The 4323-nt window shown below is 35.2% G+C and overlaps 1 long non-coding RNA gene across 1 annotated transcript; it reads right to left on the bottom strand.

Annotated features, from left to right (window-relative positions):
- Positions 1–590: 590 nt before the first annotated feature.
- On the bottom strand, positions 591–1209 carry LOC114293638 (uncharacterized). Its single transcript, XR_014329139.1, has 2 exons — positions 1113–1209; positions 591–1017 (listed from the first exon to the last, which is right to left on the bottom strand). It is a non-coding gene; the product is annotated as an uncharacterized LOC114293638 (long non-coding RNA).
- Between the last annotated feature and the right edge of the window lie 3114 nt (positions 1210–4323).

The raw sequence follows: 4323 nt of genomic DNA, 5'->3' as shown, positions 1-4323 counted from the left end.
AAAAATGCTTTTTTACGACGGAAAAATGCTGTCGCCATTAATGCATAAAAATCTGAGTTTTTTTGAGACGGCACTGTGTTTCCGTCGCTAAAAGGGTTATTTGCGATGGCACAAATACTGTCGCTAAAGGGTTATTTGAGACAGCACTTGATGCTGTCACTAAAGTACTATTGGCGATGGCAAATGATACCGTCGCTAAAAAACTTCATTTTCAATCAAATGCCCTATCTTTTGTGATAGCATTACTACCGTCGCAAAAAACCCTGGTTCTATTTTTCTTTTTGAGACGGTGTGTGTGCTGTCGTCTCAAAAAAAATAAATAAATAAAAAAACTTTAATAAAATTATTAAAAATATGAAAATGGCCTGTATTAAATGAAAAATAACTAAAAAAATTATTTTCATTCAGAATTGTTTTCCTGCATTTCTAAAAATTATTTTCATTCAGAATTGTTGGTCTCAACTATGCTTCAGGTTATCAGGCCTCGAGGAAAAGCATGCATTCACACCAAGAACATGAAATCCATCAAGCAACTTTGATATATAACATATTTTCCATCCTAAGCAATGGGGAAATAGAAAGTAGTAGCATATAAAATCACCAACAAATTTCTCATTAACCAAACCCATAACACCAAGGCTGTGTTTGGTGCCATGGAATGGGACTACATTTTTGGCAATGGACACACAACAATTATGATTCCGAATGATAAAAATTTAGAGGTGCCTAAGAAAAGCATAATGGATCTGGCATTCTAACATTCCGATCACAAAACCAGCAGCACGTCCTAGAACTTGAAATCCTTTTTCTTCGATTTTCCATCCTTTTCCTGCATTTTCTGTTCCCTCTTCTTCTCATTCTAAAAAATTCCACCTCATCAGAACAAAAGTGTCCATAAATACTAATTAAAACAAGTACAAAATCAGAAAGATTGTGAGAGATGCACACCTCGACAACCATGTCACTGAAATCCTCCTGCTGACTACGCAGCTTCTCCTCCTCCTTGCTTCCTCATACCTGTGAAATGCAAAATAAATATGAATTAAGCGCCTTGTAGCTAATGTACTGATACTGATACTGACACTAAACAAACTATGAGGACTCAGACTTACTTTGCATGCAAGACATTGTTCATTACTTCCAACTCTTCTGGTTGTAATGTGACATCAACTTTATTTGATTTCTGACCTCTGAGCAGATCAACCTGAAAAAAGAAATAACATGAACAATAAAATGAGACTCATCATTAAGCCTGTGACTCGTATGGATCAATCACACAGATTATATTTTCAGGTAAATTCACCCAACACAGAATCTGAAAGGATTTTGTAAATTTGCTTAATTGTAAAATTGAACATGAATGATATATGATTCACAATCCGGATATAATTAGCAGTTAGCGAAGTAGAAGATCAATGACGGAACCAAATATTTTTCTCAAAGCCCATAGACAAAACAAATCATGTACAGGCTACAGCAGAATATCTAAAACTACATGCATTCTTCAGTGCTCACATAGAAACTAACAAAGCATGCGTCATAGAACTAGTGGCATGTGGCCCAATTGATGAAATTAGGTCAACTTCAAAACATAAATTTACTTGTTAAGATTTAAATATCCACCTCATGCAACAGGGGAGCACAAATGCCAGTCATATTCAGGGTAAGTTTGGGGAGTTAAAAAATAGCCAAAAGAACCACACACACACACAAAAAAAAAAAAAAAAAAATTTACTAAAAAAGGAAGACTACTTCTCATGCCCATGAATCTGAAGACAGGATAGGAAACAATCAAAGTACTAGGGTGACAAAAATTCCCTGCAGTGCATTAATTTATAGATGACGATGACTATGATGAAGATGAGAACAAGGATGCAAAGTTACTAATATGAGATACAGAGAGTGCTATGAATATTAAGGAATTAGATGAAAACATATGGAAAGGATTAAGATATTTGCTAAACAAGGACATTCCTGGTTTACCAATGTATTCAATTTTTGACAGACATCACACACATCAAATTAAGTGAATAACAACTTTAGGTCTCAATGACAGCATTTCTTATAAGATTTCTGCATCAAACCTCTTGCTTCTAGCTCAGAAACCAACTTATGTTAACCAATATATTAGTCATATAGAATACATCTTGTAATGAAATTGTTAGTGACTTGCCAAATGCACCAACATAGAAATTGTTAGTCATCCATCCAACCTCATAATAATGGAATGAATAAAAATAAAGCAAAGCCTCCCATTATGTATGCCAGTATCTGAAACAGTGATTAGATATGCTTTTGCTGTCTCATTAAACAGCAATTAAGAGAAATAGTAACACGACCTATATCAAGCATGACTACATATGAAAAAATAGTAAATCAAGACAAGTGAGCTCAACTAACACCTTGCTATGGGAACATGGTGGGTATATAGCAGCAAGGGTGAAACCTCCAACAAACAAATACATTGTGTGTGTGTGCGTGTTCGCGAGCGTGCGTATGTGTGTGTGTGTGTGTGTGTGTGTGTGAGAGAGAGAGAGAGAGAGAGAGAGAGATGAATTTGGTGCATCCACTTTTCTCTTTTTTTTTCTTTTTTTTTACAGTAAAATAACATTCATTAGAATAAAACATCCACCTTAACTAATTATAAAGACAATACAAGTATACAGCAAGGTATCACTGCATCTAATCACATACAAGCAGAAGGCAAACTTCAAAGGGAAAGAGAACAAGCACTTAATATTTACTTGTTTTGCACATCAGTTTACTCTCAAGAGAGAGAGAGAGAGAGAGAGAGAGAGAGAGAGAGAGAATTTAAATTATTTGAGCTCTAGATAGCATTTATTTCAAAAGGTGGATGTACGAGTAAAGACTCTCAGGTTCAGGAAACTGTAGCTCACCACTATATTATATTATGTCATCTCTGGAAGGTGATTATGGGTATAACAAGGGATGATGGAGTTTCCATTACTGATGATGCCAAGTAAATGCTAAGATTATTACTTATTTTCAAAACCCGCTAGGCCATAATGGAGGCGGTGCTAGGCAAGCATAGAAGACATGAACTTGTACTGAAAGTGATCAACTAAATGATGCACAGAAACAGAAATTGGACATGGATGTTGCCGTTGAAGGGATTAGAGAAACCTAGTTCTCTCTCAAAGATAAGAAATCTCCTGGCCCCAATGGCTATAGTGCCATGTTCTTCAAGATAGCTTGGCCTGCCATTTATAACAATGTATTTTATTCTATTACATCTTTCCTTTTCTTTTCTTTTTTTTTCAATTCTGGTGATGCTATCTTGAAAGAAATTACCTCCACTCTAATCACTTGGTTCCTAAGGTCCCTAATCCTACAAAACTAAATGAGTATGACCCATTCCTTGCTGCAACACAACACCCTATACAAGTGTACCTAACAACAGATTGAAGTCCCCCCTCCCATCTATTATTGATCCAGCCCAATCAGCCTTTGTTTCAAGCTTGATTCATATTAAACACAAAAGGTATTGAACCGATCAATTACCACACAATTCCATTAGGACAAATATGCCACCAAAGCAAACAAAACTTGATATCAACACGGAATATAATAGATATAAAAGCAGCATAAATGCCAACCCAGAAGGCATGGAAAGGTGCCAGACCAATAAACGTCATTACATAGGTACTAATGATATACCCAAAGTAGTTAATTTACCTCGATTATGTACTAGATTTCAGCCTAGAAATGACTACTTTAGTGTGGGCAATCCCATCCCAGACACAAGCTTGAAATTCCATAGTACCACCATCAACCGCAGTAGCATCCCTGACATCAAAGGTAATATAACACAAAAAACCAGCAACACCAGCGACGTTTACCTTGACAACCTTCACAAACTCCAAATTCGTATGCTGCACACATATTTTACCATATACATGAACAACAAAGCTAATTAAAAACATTGTCTAATATATGTATATATGTTTTATATATATATATTCTCAATAAATAAAATAAAAAAAGCACACACACAACACACAAAACAAAACAGAACTTCAATTGAATAAAGAAATACACCTCTTTCTCATTGTATTCCTTAAGAGCTAATTCAGAAAAAGATTTGAGGTCGTCGGCAATCTCATCGAAATTATAAAGAGGGGCTATTGTACCGCAAGTAAAAGAGCGTGGGAACGACATCACATCAAAGCCCTGTTTGTATATGTATGTATGTATGTAAAGCCCACAAATTAATAATACAATAATAGCAATAATATATGATTTAGAAGAAAATAGAGATAAATGAAAAACGAAAACAAACACAAACACAAACTTACATCACTT

This window comes from Camellia sinensis, chromosome 1 (assembly GCF_055761805.1).
Source record: "Camellia sinensis isolate YWXY chromosome 1, ASM5576180v1, whole genome shotgun sequence".
In the NCBI taxonomy this organism is placed as follows: Eukaryota; Viridiplantae; Streptophyta; class Magnoliopsida; order Ericales; family Theaceae; genus Camellia; species Camellia sinensis.
The sequence above is the reverse complement of the archived record's forward strand: the minus strand, read 5'-3'. Positions and strand labels throughout refer to the sequence as shown.